General features: G+C 49.4%; 1 long non-coding RNA gene across 1 annotated transcript; it reads left to right on the top strand.

Annotated features, from left to right (window-relative positions):
- The first annotated feature begins 5,407 nt into the window (after positions 1 to 5,407).
- Positions 5,408 to 25,214, top strand: LOC310904894. Its single transcript, XR_014588674.1, has 2 exons — positions 5,408 to 5,535; positions 25,113 to 25,214. It is a non-coding gene; the product is annotated as an uncharacterized lncRNA (long non-coding RNA).
- The last annotated feature ends 107 nt before the right edge of the window (positions 25,215 to 25,321 follow it).

Below are 25,321 nucleotides of genomic sequence, written 5' to 3'. Positions count from 1 at the left end.
CAGTGAGTCCAGAGAGTGCACTGGCACCACCTGTGATGCAGTGCAGTGAGTCCAGTGAGTGCACTGGCACCACTGGGGATGCAGTGCTGTGACTCCAGAGAGCGCACTGGCACCACTGGGGATACAGTGCAGTCAGTCCAGTGAGTGCACTGGCACCACTGGGGGTGCAGTACAGTGAGTCCAGAGAGTGCACTGACACCACTGGGGATGCACTGCAGTGAGTCCAGACAGTGCACTGGCACCACTGGGGATGCAGTGCAGTGAGTCCAGAGAGTGCACTGGCACCACTGGGGATGCACTGCAGTGAGACCAGAGAGTGCACTGGCACCACTGGGGATGCACTGCAGTGAGTCCAGAGAGAGCACTGGCACCACTGGGGATGCAATGCAGTTAGTCCAGAGAGTGCACTGTCACCACTGGGGATGCAGTACAGTGAGTCCACATAGTGCACTGGCACCAGTGGGGATGCAGTACAGTGAGTCCAGAGAGTGCACTGGCACCACTGGACATGCAGTGCAGTGAGTCCAGAGAGTGCACTGGCACCACTGGGGATGCACTTCAGTGACTTCACAGAGTGCACTGGCACCACTGGGGATGCAGTGCAGTGAGTCCAAAGACTTCACTGGCACCACTGGGGATGCAGTGCAGTGAGTCCAGAGAGTGCACTGGCACCACTGGGGATGCACTGCAGTGAGTCCAGAGAGTGCACTGGCACCACTGGGGATGCACTACAGTGAGTCCAGAGATTGCACTGGCACCACTGGGGATGCAGTGCAGTGAGTCCAGAGAGTGCACTGGCACCACTGGGGATGCAGTGCAGTGAGTCCAGTGAATGTACTGGCACCACTGGGGATGCACTTCAGTGAGCCCAGAGAGTGCACTGGCACCACTGAGAATGCACTTCAGTGAGTCCAGAGAGTGCACTGGCACCACTGGGGATGCACTGCAGTGAGTCCAGAGACTGCACTAGCACCACTGGGGTGCAGTGCAGTGAATCCTGTGAGTACACTGGCACCACTGGGGATGCAGTGCAGTGACTCCAGAGAGTGCACTGGCACCACCGATGATGCAGTACAGTGAGTCCAGTGAAGTGCACTGGCACTACTGGGGATGTAGTGCAGTGACTCGAGAGAGTGCACTGGCACCACTGGGGATGCAGTGCAGTGAGTCCAGAGAGTGCACTGGCACCACTGGGGATGCAGTGCAGTGAGTCCAGAGAGTGCACTGGCACCACTGGGGATGCAGTGCAGTGAGTCCAGAGAGTGCACTGGCACCACTGGGGATGCAGTGCAGTGAGTCCAGAGACTTCACTGGCACCACTGGGAATGCAGTGCAGTGAGTGCAGAGAGTGCACTGGCACCACTGGGGATGCAGTGCAGTGAGTCCAGAGAGAGCACTGGCGCCACTGGGGATGCACTGCAGTGAGTCCAGAGAGTGCACTGGCACCACTGGGGATGCACTGCAGTGAGTCCAGAGAGTGCACTGGCACCACTGGTGATGCAGTACAGTGAGTCCAGAGATTGCACTGGCACCACTGGGGATGCAGTGCACTGAGTCCAGAGAGAGCACTGGCACCACTGGGGATGCAGTGCATTGAGTCCAGAGAGTGCACTGGCACAACTGGGTATGCACTTCAGTGAGTCCAGAGAGTGCACTGACACCACTGGGGATGCAGTGCAGTGAGTCCAGAGAGTGCACTGGCACCACTGGGGATGCAGTGCAGTGAGTCCAGAGAGTGCTCTGGCACCACTGGGGATGCAGTGCAGTGAGTCCAGAGAGTACACTGGCACCACTGGGGATGCACTGCAGTGAGTCCAGAGAGTGCACTGGCACCACAGGGGATGCAGTCCAGTTAGTCCAGTGAGTGCACTGGCACCACTGGGGATGCAGTGCAGTGACTGCAGAGAGTACACTGGCACCACCGGGAATTCACTGCAGTGAGTCCAGAGACTGCACTGGCACCACCTGTGATGCAGTGCAGTGAGTCCAGTGAGTGCACTGGCACCACTGGGGATGCAGTGCTGTGACTCCAGAGAGCGCACTGGCACCACTGGGGATGCAGTGCAGTCAGTCCAGTGAGTGCACTGGCACCACTGGGGGTGCAGTACAGTGAGTCCAGAGAGTGCACTGACACCACTGGGGATGCACTGCAGTGAGTCCAGACAGTGCACTGGCACCACTGGGGATGCAGTGCAGTGAGTCCAGAGACTGCACTGGCACCACTGGTGATGCACTGCAGTGAGACCAGAGAGTGCACTGGCACCACTGGGGATGCACTGCAGTGAGTCCAGAGAGTGCACTGGCACCACTGGGGATGCACTGCAGTTAGTCCAGAGAGTGCACTGTCACCACTGGGGATGCAGTACAGTGAGTCCACATAGTGCACTGGCACCAGTGGGGATGCAGTACAGTGAGTCCACATAGTGCACTGGCACCAGTGGGGATGCAGTACAGTGAGTCCAGAGAGTGCACTGGCACCACTGGACATGCAGTGCAGTGAGTCCAGAGAGTGCACTGGCACCACTGGGGATGCACTTCAGTGACATCACAGAGTGCACTGGCACCACTGGGGATGCAGTGCAGTGAGTCCAGAGAGTGCACTGGCACCACTGGGGATGCACTGCAGTGAGTCCAGAGAGTGCACTGGCACCACTGGGGATGCACTACAGTGAGTCCAGAGAGTGCACTGGCACCACTGGGGATGCAGTGCAGTGAGTCCAGAGAGTGCACTGGCACCACTGGAGATGCAGTGCAGTGAGTCCAGTGAGTGTACTGGCACCACTGGGGATGCACTTCAGTGAGCCCAGAGAGTGCACTGGCACCACTGAGAATGCACTTCAGTGAGTCCAGAGAGTGCACTGGCACCACTGGGGATGCACTGCAGTGAGTCCAGAGACTGCACTAGCACCACTGGGGATGCAGTGCAGTGAATCCTGTGAGTACACTGGCAGCAGTGGGGATGCAGTGCAGTGAGTCCAGAGAGTGCACTAGCACCACTGGGGATGCAGTGCAGTGAGTCCAGAGACTTCACTGGCACCACTGGGAATGCAGTGCAGTGAGTGCAGAGAGTGCACTGGCACCACAGGGGATGCAGTGCAGTGAGTCCAGAGAGAGCACTGGCGCCACTGGGGATGCACTGCAGTGAGTCCAGTGAGTGCACTGGTACCACTGGGGATGCACTGCAGTGAGTCCAGAGAGTGCACTGGCAGCACTGGTGATGCAGTACAGTGAGTCCAGAGAGTGCACTGGCACCACTGGGGATGCACTGCAGTGAGTCCAGAGAGTGCACTGGCACCACTGGGGATGCACTACAGTGAGTCCAGAGATTGCACTGGCACCACTGGGGATGCACTGCAGTGAGTCCAGAGAGTGCACTGGCACCACTGGGGATGCACTGCAGTGAGTCCAGAGAGTGCACTGGCACCACTGGGGATGCACTCAGTGAGTCCAGAGAGTGCACTGACACCACTGGGGATGCGGTGCAGTGAGTCCAGAGAGTGCACTGGCACCACTGGGGATGCAGTGCAGTGAGTCCAGAGAGTGCTCTGGCACCACTGGGGATGCAGTGCAGTGAGTCCAGAGACTGCACTGGCACCACTGGGGATGCACTGCAGTGAGTCCAGAGAGTGCACTGGCACCACTGGGGATGCACTGCAGTGAGTCCAGAGAGTGCACTGGCACCACTGTTGATGCAGTCCAGTGAGTCCAGTGAATGCACTGGCACCACTGGGGATGCTGTGCAGTGAGTGCAGAGAGTGCACTGGCACCACCTGTGATGCAGTACAGTGTGTCCAGTGAGTGCACTGGCACCACTGGGGATGCAGTGCTGTGACTCCGGAGAGCGCACTGGCACCACTGGGGATGCAGTGTAGTCAGTCCAGTGAGTGCACTGGCACCACTGGGGATGCAGTGCAGTGAGTGCAGAGATTGCACTGGCACCACTGGGGATGCAGTGCTGTGACTCCAGAGAGCGCACTGGCACCACTGGACATGCAGTGCAGTGAGTGCAGAGAGTGCACTGGCGCCACTGGTGATGCACTTCAGTTTGTCCAGAGAGTGCACTGGCACCACTGGGGATGCAGTGCAGTGAGTCCAGAGAGTGCACTGGCACCACTGGGGATGCAGTGCTGTGACTCCGGAGAGCGCACTGGCACCACTGGGGATGCAGTGCAGTCAGTCCAGTGAGTGCACTGGCACCACTGGGGCTGCAGTGCAGTGAGTCCAGAGAGTGCACTGGCACCACTGGGGATGCACTGCAGTGAGTCCAGAGATTGCACTGACACCACTGGGGATGCAGTGCAGTGAGTCCAGAGAGTGCACTGGCACCACTGGGGATGCACTACAGTGAGTCCACAGAGTGCACTGGCACCACTGGGGATGCTCTGCAGTGAGTCCAGAGATTGCACTGGCACCACTGGGGATGCAGTGCAGTGAGTGCAGAGAGTGCACTGGCACCACTGGGAATGCACTTCAGTGAGTTCAGAGAGTGCACTTGCACCACTGGGGTGGGTTTCAAGCCAACTGCATTAACCGCTCATGCTTCTTTCTTATGAGACGTTAGTAAACCAATTACATAGCCTTGTCAAGACTAAATCACAGGTAAAAATCCTGTATATCTCATGTGGCCAACCACTCCCAACTAGGATTCCAAGAACCAGGAGGTTCGGTGAAAATAGGGCTAGTGCTATTAGAGGGGTGATTATTAGGGTAAGCCCTAAGCTGTCTTTAATGGAGAAGTATGGGTGGAATGGGATTTTGTCGCAGTCTGATACGATTCCTAGTGGGTTATTTGAGCCTGATTCGTGTAGGAAGGTTAGGTGGACTAGGGTGATTCCTGCAATTAGGAAGGGCAGTAGGAAGTGGATGGCGAAGAATCGGGTTAAGGTTGGATTGTCTACTGAGAATCCTCCTCAGGCTCATTCTACTAGAGTTTGCCCAATGTACGGGATGGCTGAGAATAGGTTGGTGATTACGGTGGCCCCTCAGAATGACATTTGTCCTCATGGTAGGACATACCCTACGAAGGCAGTTGCTATTAGGGTGAGTAGGAGGATTACTCCTGTGTTTCAGGTTTCTTTGTATAGGTAGGAGCCGTAGTAGAGGCCTCGTCCGATGTGTAAGTAGATGCAGATAAAGAAGAGCGAAGCACCGTTGGCGTGGAGGTTGCGGATGAGCCATCCGTACTGGACGTCTCGGCATGTGTGAGCTACTGAGGAGAAGGCGAGTGAAGTGTCTGCGGTGTAGTGTATGGCTAGTAGCAGGCCTGTTAGGATTTGTGTGGCTAAGCAGATGGCTAGAAGGGAGCCGAAGTTTCATCAGGCAGAGATGTTGGAGGGGGCGGGTAGGTCGATTAGGGAGTTGTTGATTATTTTTAGTAGGGGATGGGATTTGCGGATGTTAGGGGCCATTAGTGAGTCTGTGTGTTATTAGGATTATTACCAGGATGGAGAGGGCGAAGGATCCTAGGTAGGCCTTAATTAGCCCTGTGTGTATTGAGGTTGCGGCTTTGCTTGCGGCTACTTGTAGTTCAGCAAGGCCCTCTGGCCCTATTTTTTTGAGTCAGGAGAGGTCGATCAAGTGTAGGGCAATGTTTTGTCCCTTTTCTAGTAGGTTTTTGGAGAAGAATCGGTGTACTAGGGGGTTGAAGTACCCTAATGCAGAGGAGAAGTTTATGAGGGGGTTTGGTTTGGGGTGAGTGAGGGTGTGTGTTATGTTCGATAGTTCTAGGGCTAGGATGATTCCTAGGATTGTTATGAGGATGGCAGCGGTTTTGGTGATAAGGGGTATGGTTATTGGGGGGGTTTTGGTTGGTGTGATGAAAGAGGTAATGATTATTCCTGCTGTAATGCTGCCTAGGGCGAGTCGGGTTAGGGGGGCGGTGATTAGTGGGTTGTTTTCGTTTATTGATACTATTGGGGGGATTCGGGTTTGTCCAGCTTGGACTAGGATGGTTATGCGGATGCTGTAGGTTGCGGTGAATGCTGTGGCTATAAGGGTTAGGAGTAGGGCTCAAGTATTTAGGTATGATGTGTTTAAGCTTTCGATGATGAGGTCTTTTGAGTAGAATCCGGCTAGGAATGGGGTTCCTATCAGCGCCAGGTTTCCGATGGTTAGGCAGGAAGTAGTGACTGGGAGTATTTTCTGTAGGCCTCCTATCTTTCGGATATCTTGTTCTCCGTTTAGGTTGTGGATGATAGACCCTGAGCATAGGAATAGTATGGCTTTAAAGAAGGCATGGGTTGAGATGTGTAGGAAGGCTAGTTGTGGGAGGTTTAGTCCGATAGTGACTATTATTAGTCCTAGTTGGCTGGATGTTGAGAAAGCAATGATTTTTTTGATGTCATTTTGGGTTAGGGCGCATGTGGCAGCGAATAGGGTTGATAGAGCACCTAGGCATAGGCAGGCAGTTAGGGCTGTCTGGTTGGTGGCTAGCAGGGGGTGCATGCGGATGAGCAGGAAGATTCCGGCTACTACTATGGTACTGGAGTGCAGTAGGGCTGATACTGGGGTGGGGCCTTCTATTGCTGCGGGCAGTCATGGGTGGAGTCCAAATTGGGCGGATTTTCCTGCGGCTGCGAGGATTAATCCTATGAGGGGGAGGATTGGGGTTTGGTGGGGGTGTACGGCTTGTTGGATCTCTCAGGTGTTGAATGTTGAAGCTAGTCATGCTATGCTCAGGGTCAGTCCGACGTCTCCGATTCGGTTGTAGATTACGGCTCGTAGGGCGGCGGTGTTGGCATCTGCTCGGCCTTGTCATCAGCCGATGAGAAGGAAGGACATGATTCGTACTCCTTCCCAGCCTACGAATAGGAGGAATATGTTGTTTGCGGTTGTTAGGAGGAGTATGGCGACTAGGAATGTCAGTAGGTAGGTGAAAAATTTTGTTACGTATGGCTCTGAGGCCATGTATCATATGGCGAATTGTAGGATTGATCATGTTACAAATAGGGCGATTGGAAGAAATGTTATTGAGTATTGGTCTATTTTTAGGCTCAGGGGGATTTTAAAGTTTATAATGAATTTTCACTCCCAGTGGCAGGTGACAGATTCTATTCCCGAGTAGATGAATGCGGTTGTAGGGGCTAGGCTAATTAGGAATGCGGTTTTAACAGCGCGGGTGGTGGCTTGTGGGGTGTTTTTAAAGTTTTTAAATAGAAATGGCAGGATGATTGGGGTTAGGAGGATTGTCAGCGTGAGTAGTGTGAGGGAGTTGATTAGTAGTGTGGGGTTCACTACTTTTACTTGGATTTGCACCAAGATGGGTGGTTCCTAAGACCAGTGGATTGCTGTTATCCTTTAAAAGTAAGGGGGCTGAGGTTTTAGGCTCAGATGTAAGAGTTAGCAGCTCTTGTTGGTTAAACCCTCCCCTCGGCAGGTAAGAAGGTTTGAACTTCTATTCTTAGAATCACAGTCTAATGTTTGGTTTAAACTATACTTGCATGAGGGGATTCCGGAGATCAGTTCGGGTTTGAGGATTAGGAGGAATATTGGGATAATGTGGAGTGTTATGAGCAGGTGTTCTCGCGTGGTTGAGTTTTGCATAGATGTGATGTGGGAGGGGATTGAGCCTCGTTGGGTCATTAGTAGTATGAATAAGGTGTAGGAGGCGGTTAGTAGGGTTGCGATTCCTGTTAGGATGATCGTGAAGGCAGATCAGTTGAATAAGGTGATTATAATGGTTAGCTCTGCTATGAGGTTTGTTGTTGGGGGTAAGGCTATGTTTGTTAGATTGGCCAGCAATCATCAGGTAGCTATGAGTGGTAGGAGAGGTTGTAGGCCTCGTGTGAGTAGTAGAATTCGGCTGTGCGTACGTTCATAGTTTGTGTTGGCTAGGCAGAATAGTATGGAGGAAGTTAGTCCATGGGAAATTATTAGGATCATTGCCCCTGAGAATGATCAGTGGGTTTGGATTATTCCTGCGGCGATAACTAGGCCTATGTGGCTAACGGATGAATAAGCGATTAGTGATTTTAGGTCTGTCTGTCGTAGGCAGATTGAGCTAGTCATTAGGGCGCCTCATAGGGCCAGGGTTAGGAAGGGGTAGTGCAGGAGGTTGGACAGTGGGCCCATAAATAGAGTGACTCGTATAATTCCGTATCCTCCTAGCTTTAGTAGTAGGGCGGCGAGGAGTATTGAGCCTGCGATGGGTGCTTCTACGTGGGCTTTTGGCAGTCAGAGGTGTAGGCCGTATAGTGGGGCTTTTACTATGAATGCTATGAGCAGTGCTAGACCTGATAGTATTCCTGTCCATGAGGTGGATAGGGTTGGGTGGGTTAGTTGTAGGGTTGGCAGGTGCAGGGTGCCAATTTTCACGTATAGGTGTATGATTGTGATTAGCAGGGGTAGAGAGCTTACTAGCGTGTAGAATAGCAGGTAGATGCCAGCGCTTAGGCGTTCTGGTTGGTTCCCCCATCGGGTGATTAAGATTAGGGTGGGAATGAGGGTTGCTTCAAATGAGATGTAAAATAGTGCTAGTTCTGTGGTGGAAAAGGCTAGTAGGATGAATGGCTGGACTGCGACTAAGGTTGAGATAAAGATTCGTTTGCGTTGTAGGGGTTCTTGTTGCAGGTGGTTTTGGCTTGCTATGATTATGAGTGGGAGTAGTCAGCAGGATAGTACTAGGAGGGGGGATGAGATTTGGTCAATTCCTGTTCAGTTGGATAAAAATTTGTAGGGGTAGTAGGTTGGGATTAATCACTGTAGGCTTAGGGCAGCGATTAGGAGGCTGTATAAGGTGGTGTTAGTCCATAGAAATTTTGGTGGAGACAGCAGGGCTGTTGGAAGAAGTATGATTGTGGGTAGGATGATTTTTAGCATTGCAGGAGGTTTAGGTTGTGTAGATGGTCGGAGCCATGTGTGCGGGTGGAGGCTACTAGGATGGCCAGGCCTGTGCCCGCCTCACACGCTGAGAAGGTTAGCATGAGAATTGGTACCATGGTGAATGAGGAGACTTGGTTTTCGATGGATCATATTGATAGGCCTACGAATATCGATAATATTATGCTTTCAAGGCATAGTAGGGCGGATACTAGGTGGGTTCGGTGGAAGGCTAGTCCTAGTCCGCTGAAAATGAAGGCTGAGTAGAAGCTTAAATGTAGGGGCGACATAAGAAAGTTACAGGGTTGGCTGTAATCTGCTGGGTCGAAACCAGCTATCTTTTTGGTTAGACTAACTTTCTGTTATTCTGCTCATTCTAGGCCCCCTTGAATTCACTCGTAGGCCAGTCCGAGTGTTAGGAGAAGGAGGATCACTACAGTTCAGGTGAGGGTCATTAGGGGGGATTGGAGTTGGACGGCTCATGGCAGGGGGAGTAGGAGGGCGATTTCTAGGTCGAATAGGACGAACAGGATGGCTACTGAGGAAGAATCGGACTGAGAATGGTAATCGAGCAGATCCAAGTGGGTCGAATCCACATTCGTACGGTGAGAGTTTCTCTGAGTCGGGGTTTATTTGGGCGAGTCAGAAGTTTAATGCGGTTAGGGCGGCGCTTAGGATTGATGATAGGGCGAATATGAACATGAGTGCGTTCATTGCTCTCCTCTGGGTTTATACCAGATTCTAGAGATTGGAAGTCAATTGTAATTAATATACTAGAAGAGCAAGATCCTCATCAGTAGATGGTTATGTAGAGGAATAGTCAGATGACGTCTACGAAGTGTCAGTATCAGGCTGCTGCCTCGAATCCGAAGTGGTGGTCTGATGTAAAGTGGAACTTGATCAGTCGGAAGAGGCAGACGGTCAGGAAGGAGGATCCGATGATTACGTGGAGTCCGTGGAATCCAGTGGCAACGAAGAAGGTAGATCCGTAGACGCTATCGGCGATTGAGAATGGGGCTTCGTGGTATTCTATTGCTTGTAGGGCTGTGAAGTAGAATCCCAGGAGGATCGTTAGGGTTAGGGCGTGGATGGCGTGTTTTCGGTTTCCTTCTGTGATGCTGTGATGGGCTCACGTTACGGTAACGCCTGAGGCTAGTAGGATGGCTGTGTTTAGTAGGGGGACTTCTATCGGGTTGAGTGGTTTAATTCCTGTTGGGGGTCATTGGCCTCCTAGTTCTGGGGTTGGGGCCAGGCTCGAGTGGAAGAACGCTCAGAAGAACCCTAAGAAGAAGAATGCTTCGGATGTGATGAAAAGGATTATGCCGTATCGTAGGCCTTTTTGGACTGTGGGAGTGTGATGGCCTTGGAAGGTGCTTTCTCGTACAATGTCTCGTCATCATTGGAGTATTACTAGGAGTATTGAGATGAGGCCTAGGGTTAGTAGTATGGATGAGTTGTAGTGGAATCACATGATTAATCCTGAGGTTGTGAGTAGGGCGGCGGCTGCCCCGAAGATTGGTCAAGGGCTTGGGTCAACTATGTGGTATGAGTGTGCTTGGTGTGCCATTAGATGTTTTCTTGTAAGTATAGGCTTAGAAGGAGCACGAAGACGTAGGCCTGGATTATGGCTACTGCTACTTCTAGGATGGTTAGGAGTAGTAGGATGATTATTGTTAGGATGGATACTGCAGGAAGGGTGGGTATTAATGCAATGGAGGCTGTAGAGATGAGTTGGATGAGTAAGTGTCCTGCTGTAAGGTTGGCTGTAAGGCGGACTCCGAGGGCTAGGGGGCGGATTAGTAGGCTGGTTGTTTCGATCAGGATTAGTGCGGGGATTAGGGGTGTAGGGGTACCTTCGGGTAATAGGTGGGCTAAAGAGGCTGATGGTTGGTTTCGTAGGCCTGTTAGTAGTGTGGCGAGCCATAGTGGGAAGGCTAGGGCTATGTTCATAGATAGTTGGGTGGTTGGGGTGAATGTATATGGAAGGAGGCCTAGAAGGTTGATTGTAAGAAGTATGATTATTAGGGATGTAAATATTATGGCTCATTTGTGGCCATTTTTGTTGAGTGGGACTATTAGTTGTTTTGTGATTAGGTGAAGGAGTCATGTTTGGATAGTAGAAAGGCGGTTGTTGATTCATCGGTTGTTTGGGGACGGGAATAGTAGGGCTGGGAAGAGTAGGGATAGTAGGATTAAGGGGATGCCAAATAGATTGGGGCTGGAAAATTGGTCAAAGAAGCTTAGGTTCATGGTCAGGATCATGGTGTGGGTTTGGTAGTGAGGGAGGTCTTATTTGATGGGGGGTTGGTTGTGGTGAAGGCTAGTAGTTTTGGTTGGATGAGGAGTGCTAGGGTTAATCAGGTTATAATTATGATTGAAAATCATGGTGCGGGGTTAAGCTGTGGCATATCATTAAGGAGGGGGAAGTCCCTCTTTGGCTAGCTTAAAAGGCTAGTGCTGTTGCATAGCTTCTTAATGATTAGGATGATGATAGAAGGGACGATCAGGCCTCGAAATGTGGGAGTGGGGTTGATTCTACTACAATGGGTATGTAGCTGTGATTAGCCCCGCAAATTTCTGAGCATTGTCCGTAAAAAATCCCAGGCCGGGTGGTAATGAATGAAGTTTGGTTTAGTCGGCCTGGGATTGCGTCTGTTTTAACTCCGAGCGTTGGGACTGCTCAGGAGTGGAGTACGTCTCCTGCAGTAGTGATCACGCGGATGGGGGATTCTATTGGGATAACTACGCGGTGGTCAACTTCTAGCAGTCGGAAGTGGCCGTTGGGTAAGTCTGGGGTGGGCACTATGTAGGAGTCGAATGATAGGTCTTTGAAGTCTGTGTATTCGTAGCTTCAGTATCATTGGTGGCCGATGGCTTTTAGGGTGAGGTCTGGTTCATCGATTTCGTCCATTATGTAGAGGATTTGTAGGGATGGGAGGGCGAGGAGTACCAGGACGATAGCAGGTAGGATTGTCCAGATCAGCTCTACTTCTTGGGCGTCTACAGCATTGGACGAGAGTTTTTCTGTTAGTATGTGGGCTAAAAGGTAGAGAACTAGGCTGCAGATAGCTAGGGCAACGATTAGGGCGTGGTCGTGGAATTCAACGAGTTCTTCTATGATGGGTGATGAGGCGTCTTGGAATCCTAGTTGGGAGTGGTTGGCCACATGAGATGTACAGGATTTTTACCTGTGATTTAGTCTTGACAAGGCTATGTAATTGGTTTACTAACGTCTCATAAGAAAGAAGCATGAGCGGTTAATGCAGTTGGCTTGAAACCAGCATGTGAGGGTTCGATTCCTTCCTTTCTTGTACTTGGACGAAGGCCAGTTCCTCGAAAGTATGGTATGGGGGAGGGCAGCCGTGGATTCATTCAACGTTTGTGGTAGTTAGTTCTGGTTGTAGGACTTTTCGTTTGGCCGAAAAGGCTTCTCAGATGATGAATATTAGTATGATTACGGCTACTATTGAGATTAGGGAGCCGATGGAGGAAATGGTGTTTCATAGTGTGTAGGCGTCGGGATAGTCCGAGTATCGTCGGGGTATTCCTGCTAGGCCTAGGAAGTGCTGGGGGAAGAACGTTAGGTTTACTCCTGTAAATATTACCCCGAAGTGGGCTTTTGCTCATGTTTGGTGTAGGGTAAACCCAGTGAGTAGTGGGAATCAGTGAGTAAATCCTGCTAGAATGGCAAAGACGGCGCCTATGGATAGGACGTAGTGGAAGTGGGCAACTACGTAGTACGTGTCGTGCAGGGCGATGTCTAGGGAAGAGTTTGCAAGAACGATTCCTGTTAATCCTCCGATGGTAAATAGGAAGATAAATCCTAGAGCTCATAGTATTGGGGGGGTCTCATTTGATTGTTCCTCCGTGCAGGGTGGCTAGTCAGCTAAATACTTTGATTCCGGTAGGGATGGCAATGATTATAGTGGCTGATGTAAAGTAGGCTCGGGTATCAACGTCTATTCCTACTGTAAACATGTGGTGAGCTCAGACGATGAATCCTAGGAAGCCGATGGATAGTATGGCTCAGACTATTCCCATGTAGCCGAAGGGCTCCTTTTTGCCTGAGTAGTACGTGACTACGTGTGAGATGATTCCGAACCCCGGTAGGATCAGAATATAGACTTCTGGGTGTCCGAAGAATCAGAATAGGTGTTGGTACAGGATTGGGTCTCCTCCTCCAGCGGGGTCGAAGAATGTGGTGTTTAGGTTTCGATCAGTTAGTAATATTGTAATACCGGCGGCGAGTACGGGGAGTGATAGAAGGAGTAGGATGGCGGTAATTAGTACGGATCAGACAAATAGTGTCCACTTCCACTACGTCCTATCCATAGGCGCCGTCTTTGCCATTCTAGCAGGATTTACTCACTGATTCCCACTACTCACTGGGTTTACCCTACACCAAACATGAGCAAAAGCCCACTTCGGGGTAATATTTACAGGAGTAAACCTAACGTTCTTCCCCCAGCACTTCCTAGGCCTAGCAGGAATACCCCGACGATACTCGGACTATCCCGACGCCTACACACTATGAAACACCATTTCCTCCTAGTCCTAGGACTTAGAGAAACTCCAGTACTAAAAATAGTAAACACAAGCAATAATTTCATATACTTCACTCTCACTCACCACTCAACTATCAGCTAACCACACCCCCGTCCACATAGCTTAACACAAAGCATGGCACTGAAGTTGCCAAGATGGCATAAAACATGCCTGCGGACAAAAGACTTAGTCCTAACCTTACGGTTGGTTTTTGCTAAATATATACATGCAAGTATCCGCGCCCCAGTGTAAACGCCCTCGACCACCTACCCCCATACAGGCCTTGAGGAGCGGGTATCAGGCACACCCAAGTAGTAGCCCAAGACGCCTCGCTAAGCCACGCCCCCACGGGTATTCAGCAGTAATTAACATTAAGCAATGAGTGCAAACTTGACTTAGTTATAGCAACAGCCTAACTTCAAGGGTTGGTAAATCTTGTGCCAGCCACCGCGGTCATACAAGAAACCCAAATCAACCGTCCTATTGACACGGCGTAAAGAGTGGTAAAATGCCTATCCTAGCTAACTAAGATCAAAATGCAACTGAGCTGTCATAAGCCCAAGATGCACCTAAACACACCATTAAGATGATCTTAGGAACTAACGACTGATTTAAACCCACGAAAGCCAGGGCCCAAACTGGGATTAGATACCCCACTATGCCTGGCCCTAAATCTTGATACTTACTTTACCGAAGTATCCGCCAGAGAACTACGAGCACAAACGCTTAAAACTCTAAGGACTTGGCGGTGCCCCAAACCCACCTAGAGGAGCCTGTTCTACAATCGATAATCCCCGATTAACCCAACCACCCCTTGCCAACACAGCCTACATACCGCCGTCGCCAGCCCACCTCGAATGAGAGCACAACAGTGGACACAATAGCACCCCGCTAATAAGACAGGTCAAGGTATAGCCTATGGAGTGGAAGAAATGGGCTACATTCCCTATTCATAGGGCACACGGAAAGAAGCGTGAAACCACTTCTGGAAGGCGGATTTAGCAGTAAAGTGGGACAATAGAGCCTACTTTAAGCCGGCCCTGGGGCACGTACATACCGCCCGTCACCCTCCTCAAAAGCCACATCCCACATAACTAATACCATAAATACGCTGAAGATGAGGTAAGTCGTAACAAGGTAAGTGTACCGGAAGGTGTACTTAGAATATCAAGACGTAGCTATAACACCAAAGCACTCAGCTTACACCTGAAAGATATCTACTAGACCGGATCGTCTTGAAGCCCCCCCTCTAGCTCAACCACACAAATAGTACACCAAAACTAAAGAATTTACTAAACTAATTAAAGTAAAGCATTTTACAGTCTTAGTATAGGCGATAGAAAAGACACTTAGACGCGATAGAGACCCCAGTACCGTAAGGGAAAGATGAAATAGCAGTGAAACAATCAAAGCGACAGACAGCAAAGATCAACCCTTGTACCTTTTGCATCATGGTTTAGCGAGAACAACCAAGCAAAGTGAACTAAAGTTTGCCCCCCCGAAAGCCAAGCGAGCTACTTTCAAGCAGTTAAAGAGAGCGAACCCGTCTCTGTTGCAAAAGAGTGGGATGACTTGTCAGTAGAGGTGAAAAGCCAACCGAGCTGGGTGATAGCTGGTTACCTGTGAAACGAATCTAAGTTCCCCCTTAATCCTCCCTACCGGACATCCTGAACCCTAATGAGATGATTAAGAGCTCTTTAATGGAGGGACAGCTCCATTAAAAAAGGACACAACCTCGACTAGCGGATAATTCTTACTACTGATCCTACCGTGGGCCCTAAAGCAGCCATCAAAAAAGAGTGCGTCAAAGCTCCACCACCTAAAAATACCAAAATAAGATGATTCCCTTATCACAAACAGGTCAACCTATGAATATAGGAGAATTAATGCTAAAATAAGTAACTCAGGGCCACACCCCTCTAACGGCGCAAGCTTACATAGAAACATTATTAACAGACCTAGACAGATACAAAAACCCCTACAAGACCACGTATTAACTAACCCTGTTAACCCGACTCAGGAGCGCCTATAAGAGCGATTAAAATCTGTGAAAGGAACTCGGCAAATTAATAAGGCCCGACTGTTTACCAAAAACATAGCCTTCAGCAAATTAAACAAGTATTGAAGGTGATGCCTGCCCGGTGACTTAGGTTTAACGGCCGCGGTATCCTAACCGTGCAAAGGTAGCGCAATCAATTGTCCCATAAATCGAGACTTGTATGAATGGCTAAACGAGGTCTTAACTGTCTCTCACAGATAATCAGTGAAATTGATCTCCCCGTGCAAAAGCGGGGATGTGAACATAAGACGAGAAGACCCTGTGGAACTTAAAAATCAACGACCACCGCGAATCCTCAATCAACCCCACTGGGGCCACTACCATCGCAGAGCCTGGTCGATATTTTTCGGTTGGGGCGACCTTGGAGGAGAACAAATCCTCCAAAAACAAGACCATACCTCTTTACCTAGAGCTACCCCTCAAAGTGCTAACAGTGACCAGACCCAATATAATTGATTAATGGACCAAGCTACCCCAGGGATAACAGCGCAATCCCCCTCAAGAGCCCTTATCGACAGGGGGGTTTACGACCTCGATGTTGGATCAGGACATCCTAATGGTGCAGCCGCTATTAAGGGTTCGTTTGTTCAACGATTAACAGTCCTACGTGATCTGAGTTCAGACCGGAGCAATCCAGGTCGGTTTCTATCTATGACACACTCTCCCCAGTACGAAAGGACCGGGAAAGTGGGGCCAATACCACAAGCACGCCCCCCCCCTCTAAGCAGTGAAACCAACTAAACCGTGAAGAGGGCCTTCCCCCACCACTTTCAATCCTAGAAAAGGACCAGCTAGAGTGGCAGAGCCCGGCAAGTGCAGAAGGCTTAAGCCCTTTCCCCAGAGGTTCAAATCCTCTCCCTAGCTTCACCCATGATTCAAATAACAACACTAAGCTGCCTCGTTATATCCCTCCTATACATCATCCCAATCCTGATTGCCGTAGCCTTCCTAACCCTAGTAGAACGGAAAATCCTAAGCTACATACAATCCCGCAAAGGCCCTAACGTTGTCGGGCCTTTTGGCCTACTTCAACCATTTGCGGACGGACTGAAACTATTTACCAAAGAGCCCATCCGACCCTCTACCTCTTCCCCACTTCTATTCATTCTGATACCAATACTAGCCCTTGTCCTAGCCCTCACCACTTGAGCACCACTACCACTCCCATTTCCCCTAGCAGATCTAAACCTCGGAGTTCTCTTCCTAATAGCCATGTCAAGCCTAGCCGTCTACTCAGTCCTATGATCAGGCTGAGCCTCGAACTCAAAATACGCACTAATCGGAGCCCTACGGGCAGTAGCACAGACCATTTCATACGAAGTGACACTGGCCATAATCCTGCTATCAATAATCATACTAAGCGGAAGCTACACACTCAGCTCCTTTGCCGTCGCACAGGAGCCTCTATACTTCATTTTCTCCTCATGACCCCTAGCAATAATATGATACGTATCCACCCTAGCAGAGACAAACCGAGCTCCTTTTGACCTCACAGAGGGTGAATCTGAGCTAGTCTCAGGGTTTAACGTTGAATACGCCGCAGGACCCTTCGCCTTATTCTTCCTAGCTGAATATGCGAACATTATGCTAATAAATACACTTACAGCCATCATATTCCTAAACCCAAGCGCCCTAGGGCCACCCACAGAACTATTCCCCGTCATCCTAGCCACAAAAGTCCTCCTACTATCTTCTGGTTTCTTATGGGTCCGAGCTTCATACCCACGATTCCGATATGACCAACTAATGCACCTACTATGAAAAAACTTCCTACCCCTCACACTAGCTCTGTGCCTCTGACACATCAGCATACCTATCTGCTATGCAGGCCTACCTCCTTACATAAGGAAATGTGCCTGAACTACAAAGGGTCACTATGATAAAGTGAACATAGAGGTATAACAGCCCTCTCATTTCCTGTTGACCTTAGAAAAGTAGGAATTGAACCCACACAAGAGAAATCAAAATTCTCCATACTTCCCTTATATTATTTTCTAGTAGAGTCAGCTAATCAAGCTATCGGGCCCATACCCCGAAAATGATGGTTTAACCCCCTCCTCTACTAATGAACCCTTACGCGACCCCAATCATAACCTTCAGCCTCATCTTGGGCACCACAATCACAATTTCCAGCAACCACTGAGTTCTGGCCTGGACAGGACTGGAGATCAACGCACTAGCCATCATTCCCCTAATTGCCAAATCCCACCACCCACGAGCAGTAGAAGCCGCAACGAAATACTTCCTAACCCAAGCAGCTGCTTCCGCCCTGGTCCTATTCTCTAGCATAACCAATGCCTGAGTCACCGGCCAATGAGACATCACACAAATAAACCACCCAACCTCCTGTCTACTACTGACAGCAGCAATCGCTATTAAACTGGGCCTAGTGCCATTTCACTTCTGATTCCCAGAAGTACTACAAGGATCGCCACTAATAACAGCCCTGCTACTCTCGACCCTCATAAAATTCCCCCCACTAACCCTGCTCCTACTGACATCCAAATCCCTCGACCCAGCTCTACTCACCGCCATGGCCCTAGCCTCAACAGCACTAGGAGGCTGAATAGGACTGAACCAAACACAAACACGCAAAATCCTAGCCTTCTCGTCCATCTCCCACTTAGGCTGAATCGCCATCATCCTAGTTTACAGCCCCAAATTGGCCTTACTTACCTTCTACCTATACTAGGATGGCCTCTAGCAGGATTTACTCACTGATTCCCACTACTCACTGGGTTTACCCTACACCAAACATGAGCAAAAGCCCACTTCGGGGTAATATTTACAGGAGTAAACCTAACGTTCTTCCCCCAGCACTTCCTAGGCCTAGCAGGAATACCCCGACGATACTCGGACTATCCCGACGCCTACACACTATGAAACACCATTTCCTCCATCGGCTCCCTAATCTCAATAGTAGCCGTAATCATACTAATATTCATCATCTGAGAAGCCTTTCCGGCCAAACGAAAAGTCCTACAACCAGAACTAACTACCACAAACGTTGAATGAATCCACGGCTGCCCTCCCCCATACCATACTTTCGAGGAACCGGCCTTCGTCCAAGTACAAGAAAGGAAGGAATCGAACCCTCACATGCTGGTTTCAAGCCAACTGCATTAACTGCTCATGCTTCTTTCTTATGAGACGTTAGTAAACCAATTACATAGCCTTGTCAAGACTAAATCACAGGTAAAAATCCTGTACATCTCATGTGGCCAACCACTCCCAACTAGGATTCCAAGACGCCTCATCACCCATCATAGAAGAACTCGTTGAATTCCACGACCACGCCCTAATCGTTGCCCTAGCTATCTGCAGCCTAGTTCTCTACCTTTTAGCCCACATACTAACAGAAAAACTCTCGTCCAATGCTGTAGACGCCCAAGAAGTAGAGCTGATCTGGACAATCCTACCTGCTATCGTCCTGGTACTCCTCGCCCTCCCATCCCTACAAATCCTCTACATAATGGACGAAATCGACGAACCAGACCTCACCCTAAAAGCCATCGGCCACCAATGATACTGAAGCTACGAATACACAGACTTCAAAGACCTATCATTCGACTCCTACATAGTGCCCACCCCAGACTTACCCAACGGCCACTTCCGACTGCTAGAAGTTGACCACCGCGTAGTTATCCCAATAGAATCCCCCATCCGCGTGATCATTACTGCAGGAGACGTACTCCACTCCTGAGCAGTCCCAACGCTCGGAGTTAAAACAGACGCAATCCCAGGCCGACTAAACCAAACTTCATTCATTACCACCCGGCCTGGGATTTTTTACGGACAATGCTCAGAAATTTGCGGGGCTAATCACAGCTACATACCCATTGTAGTAGAATCAACCCCACTCCCACATTTCGAGGCCTGATCGTCCCTTCTATCATCATCCTAATCATTAAGAAGCTATGCAACAGCACTAGCCTTTTAAGCTAGCCAAAGAGGGACTTCCCCCTCCTTAATGATATGCCACAGCTTAACCCCGCACCATGATTTTCAATCATAATTATAACCTGATTAACCCTAGCACTCCTCATCCAACCAAAACTACTAGCCTTCACCACAACCAACCCCCCATCAAATAAGACCTCCCTCACTACCAAACCCACACCATGATCCTGACCATGAACCTAAGCTTCTTTGACCAATTTTCCAGCCCCAATCTATTTGGCATCCCCTTAATCCTACTATCCCTACTCTTCCCAGCCCTACTATTCCCGTCCCCAAACAACCGATGAATCAACAACCGCCTTTCTACTATCCAAACATGACTCCTTCACCTAATCACAAAACAACTAATAGTCCCACTCAACAAAAATGGCCACAAATGAGCCATAATATTTACATCCCTAATAATCATACTTCTTACAATCAACCTTCTAGGCCTCCTTCCATATACATTCACCCCAACCACCCAACTATCTATGAACATAGCCCTAGCCTTCCCACTATGGCTCGCCACACTACTAACAGGCCTACGAAACCAACCATCAGCCTCTTTAGCCCACCTATTACCCGAAGGTACCCCTACACCCCTAATCCCCGCACTAATCCTGATCGAAACAACCAGCCTACTAATCCGCCCCCTAGCCCTCGGAGTCCGCCTTACAGCCAACCTTACAGCAGGACACTTACTCATCCAACTCATCTCTACAGCCTCCATTGCATTAATACCCACCCTTCCTGCAGTATCCATCCTAACAATAATCATCCTACTACTCCTAACCATCCTAGAAGTAGCAGTAGCCATAATCCAGGCCTACGTCTTCGTGCTCCTTCTAAGCCTATACTTACAAGAAAACATCTAATGGCACACCAAGCACACTCATACCACATAGTTGACCCAAGCCCTTGACCAATCTTCGGGGCAGCCGCCGCCCTACTCACAACCTCAGGATTAATCATGTGATTCCACTACAACTCATCCATACTACTAACCCTAGGCCTCATCTCAATACTCCTAGTAATACTCCAATGATGACGAGACATTGTACGAGAAAGCACCTTCCAAGGCCATCACACTCCCACAGTCCAAAAAGGCCTACGATACGGCATAATCCTTTTCATCACATCCGAAGCATTCTTCTTCTTAGGGTTCTTCTGAGCGTTCTTCCACTCGAGCCTGGCCCCAACCCCAGAACTAGGAGGCCAATGACCCCCAACAGGAATTAAACCACTCAACCCGATAGAAGTCCCCCTACTAAACACAGCCATCCTACTAGCCTCAGGCGTTACCGTAACGTGAGCCCATCACAGCATCACAGAAGGAAACCGAAAACACGCCATCCACGCCCTAACCCTAACGATCCTCCTGGGATTCTACTTCACAGCCCTACAAGCAATAGAATACCACGAAGCCCCATTCTCAATCGCCGATAGCGTCTACGGATCTACCTTCTTCGTTGCCACTGGATTCCACGGACTCCACGTAATCATCGGATCCTCCTTCCTGACCGTCTGCCTCTTCCGACTGATCAAGTTCCACTTTACATCAGACCACCACTTCGGATTCGAGGCAGCAGCCTGATACTGACACTTCGTAGACGTCATCTGACTATTCCTCTACATAACCATCTACTGATGAGGATCTTGCTCTTCTAGTATATTAATTACAATTGACTTCCAATCTCTAGAATCTGGTATAAACCCAGAGGAGAGCAATGAACGCACTCATGTTCATATTCGCCCTATCATCAATCCTAAGCGCCGCCCTAACCGCATTAAACTTCTGACTCGCCCAAATAAACCCCGACTCAGAGAAACTCTCACCGTACGAATGTGGATTCGACCCACTTGGATCTGCTCGATTACCATTCTCAGTCCGATTCTTCCTCAGTAGCCATCCTGTTCGTCCTATTCGACCTAGAAATCGCCCTCCTACTCCCCCTGCCATGAGCCGTCCAACTCCAATCCCCCCTAATGACCCTCACCTGAACTGTAGTGATCCTCCTTCTCCTAACACTCGGACTGGCCTACGAGTGAATTCAAGGGGGCCTAGAATGAGCAGAATAACAGAAAGTTAGTCTAACCAAAAAGATAGCTGGTTTCGACCCAGCAGATTACAGCCAACCCTGTAACTTTCTTATGTCGCCCCTACATTTAAGCTTCTACTCAGCCTTCATTTTCAGCGGACTAGGACTAGCCTTCCACCGAACCCACCTAGTATCCGCCCTACTATGCCTTGAAAGCATAATATTATCGATATTCGTAGGCCTATCAATATGATCCATCGAAAACCAAGTCTCCTCATTCACCATGGTACCAATTCTCATGCTAACCTTCTCAGCGTGTGAGGCGGGCACAGGCCTGGCCATCCTAGTAGCCTCCACCCGCACACATGGCTCCGACCATCTACACAACCTAAACCTCCTGCAATGCTAAAAATCATCCTACCCACAATCATACTTCTTCCAACAGCCCTGCTGTCTCCACCAAAATTTCTATGGACTAACACCACCTTATACAGCCTCCTAATCGCTGCCCTAAGCCTACAGTGATTAATCCCAACCTACTACCCCTACAAATTTTTATCCAACTGAACAGGAATTGACCAAATCTCATCCCCCCTCCTAGTACTATCCTGCTGACTACTCCCACTCATAATCATAGCAAGCCAAAACCACCTGCAACAAGAACCCCTACAACGCAAACGAATCTTTATCTCAACCTTAGTCGCAGTCCAGCCATTCATCCTACTAGCCTTTTCCACCACAGAACTAGCACTATTTTACATCTCATTTGAAGCAACCCTCATTCCCACCCTAATCTTAATCACCCGATGGGGGAACCAACTAGAACGCCTAAGCGCTGGCATCTACCTGCTATTCTACACGCTAGTAAGCTCTCTACCCCTGCTAATCACAATCATACACCTATACGTGAAAATTGGCACCCTGCACCTGCCAACCCTACAACTAACCCACCCAACCCTATCCACCTCATGGACAGGAATACTATCAGGTCTAGCACTGCTCATAGCATTCATAGTAAAAGCCCCACTATACGGCCTACACCTCTGACTGCCAAAAGCCCACGTAGAAGCACCCATCGCAGGCTCAATACTCCTCGCCGCCCTACTACTAAAGCTAGGAGGATACGGAATTATACGAGTCACTCTATTTATGGGCCCACTGTCCAACCTCCTGCACTACCCCTTCCTAACCCTGGCCCTATGAGGCGCCCTAATGACTAGCTCAATCTGCCTACGACAGACAGACCTAAAATCACTAATCGCTTATTCATCCGTTAGCCACATAGGCCTAGTTATCGCCGCAGGAATAATCCAAACCCACTGATCATTCTCAGGGGCAATGATCCTAATAATTTCCCATGGACTAACTTCCTCCATACTATTCTGCCTAGCCAACACAAACTATGAACGTACGCACAGCCGAATTCTACTACTCACACGAGGCCTACAACCTCTCCTACCACTCATAGCTACCTGATGATTGCTGGCCAATCTAACAAACATAGCCTTACCCCCAACAACAAACCTCATAGCAGAGCTAACCATTATAATCACCTTATTCAACTGATCTGCCTTCACGATCATCCTAACAGGAATCGCAACCCTACTAACCGCCTCCTACACCTTATTCATACTACTAATGACCCAACGAGGCTCAATCCCCTCCCACATCACATCTATGCAAAACTCAACCACGCGAGAACACCTGCTCATAACACTCCACATTATCCCAATATTCCTCCTAATCCTCAAACCCGAACTGATCTCCGGAATCCCCTCATGCAAGTATAGTTTAAACCAAACATTAGACTGTGATTCTAAGAATAGAAGTTCAAACCTTCTTACCTGCCGAGGGGAGGGTTTAACCAACAAGAGCTGCTAACTCTTACATCTGAGCCTAAAACCTCAGCCCCCTTACTTTTAAAGGATAACAGCAATCCACTGGTCTTAGGAACCACCCATCTGGGTGCAAATCCAAGTAAAAGTAGTGAACCCCACACTACTAATCAACTCCCTCACACTACTCACGCTGACAATCCTCCTAACCCCAATCATCCTGCCATTTCTATTTAAAAACTTTAAAAACACCCCACAAGCCACCACCCGCGCTGTTAAAACCGCATTCCTAATTAGCCTAGCCCCTACAACCGCATTCATCTACTCGGGAGTAGAATCTGTCACCTGCCACTGGGAGTGAAAATTCATTATAAACTTTAAAATCCCCCTGAGCCTAAAAATAGACCAATACTCAATAACATTTCTTCCAATCGCCCTATTTGTAACATGATCAATCCTACAATTCGCCATATGATACATGGCCTCAGAGCCATACGTAACAAAATTTTTCACCTACCTACTGACATTCCTAGTCGCCATACTCCTCCTAACAACCGCAAACAACATATTCCTCCTATTCGTAGGCTGGGAAGGAGTACGAATCATGTCCTTCCTTCTCATCGGCTGATGACAAGGCCGAGCAGATGCCAACACCGCCGCCCTACGAGCCGTAATCTACAACCGAATCGGAGACGTCGGACTGACCCTGAGCATAGCATGACTAGCTTCAACATTCAACACCTGAGAGATCCAACAAGCCGTACACCCCCACCAAACCCCAATCCTCCCCCTCATAGGATTAATCCTCGCAGCCGCAGGAAAATCCGCCCAATTTGGACTCCACCCATGACTGCCCGCAGCAATAGAAGGCCCCACCCCAGTATCAGCCCTACTGCACTCCAGTACCATAGTAGTAGCCGGAATCTTCCTGCTCATCCGCATGCACCCCCTGCTAGCCACCAACCAGACAGCCCTAACTGCCTGCCTATGCCTAGGTGCTCTATCAACCCTATTCGCTGCCACATGCGCCCTAACCCAAAATGACATCAAAAAAATCATTGCTTTCTCAACATCCAGCCAACTAGGACTAATAATAGTCACTATCGGACTAAACCTCCCACAACTAGCCTTCCTACACATCTCAACCCATGCCTTCTTTAAAGCCATACTATTCCTATGCTCAGGGTCTATCATCCACAACCTAAACGGAGAACAAGATATCCGAAAGATAGGAGGCCTACAGAAAATACTCCCAGTCACTACTTCCTGCCTAACCATCGGAAACCTGGCGCTGATAGGAACCCCATTCCTAGCCGGATTCTACTCAAAAGACCTCATCATCGAAAGCTTAAACACATCATACCTAAATACTTGAGCCCTACTCCTAACCCTTATAGCCACAGCATTCACCGCAACCTACAGCATCCGCATAACCATCCTAGTCCAAGCTGGACAAACCCGAATCCCCCCAATAGTATCAATAAACGAAAACAACCCACTAATCACCGCCCCCCTAACCCGACTCGCCCTAGGCAGCATTACAGCAGGAATAATCATTACCTCTTTCATCACACCAACCAAAACCCCCCCAATAACCATACCCCTTATCACCAAAACTGCTGCCATCCTCATAACAATCCTAGGAATCATCCTAGCCCTAGAACTATCGAACATAACACACACCCTCACTCACCCCAAACCAAACCCCCTCATAAACTTCTCCTCTGCATTAGGGTACTTCAACCCCCTAGTACACCGATTCTTCTCCAAAAACCTACTAGAAAAGGGACAAAACATTGCCCTACACTTGATCGACCTCTCCTGACTCAAAAAAATAGGGCCAGAGGGCCTTGCTGAACTACAAGTAGCCGCAAGCAAAGCCGCAACCTCAATACACACAGGGCTAATTAAGGCCTACCTAGGATCCTTCGCCCTCTCCATCCTGGTAATAATCCTAATAACACACAGACTCACTAATGGCCCCTAACATCCGCAAATCCCATCCCCTACTAAAAATAATCAACAACTCCCTAATCGACCTACCCGCCCCCTCCAACATCTCTGCCTGATGAAACTTCGGCTCC

This window comes from Anser anser (genome assembly GCF_964211835.1).
Source record: "Anser anser genome assembly, chromosome: 10".
Taxonomy (NCBI): Eukaryota; Metazoa; Chordata; class Aves; order Anseriformes; family Anatidae; genus Anser; species Anser anser.
The sequence above is the reverse complement of the archived record's forward strand: the minus strand, read 5'-3'. Positions and strand labels throughout refer to the sequence as shown.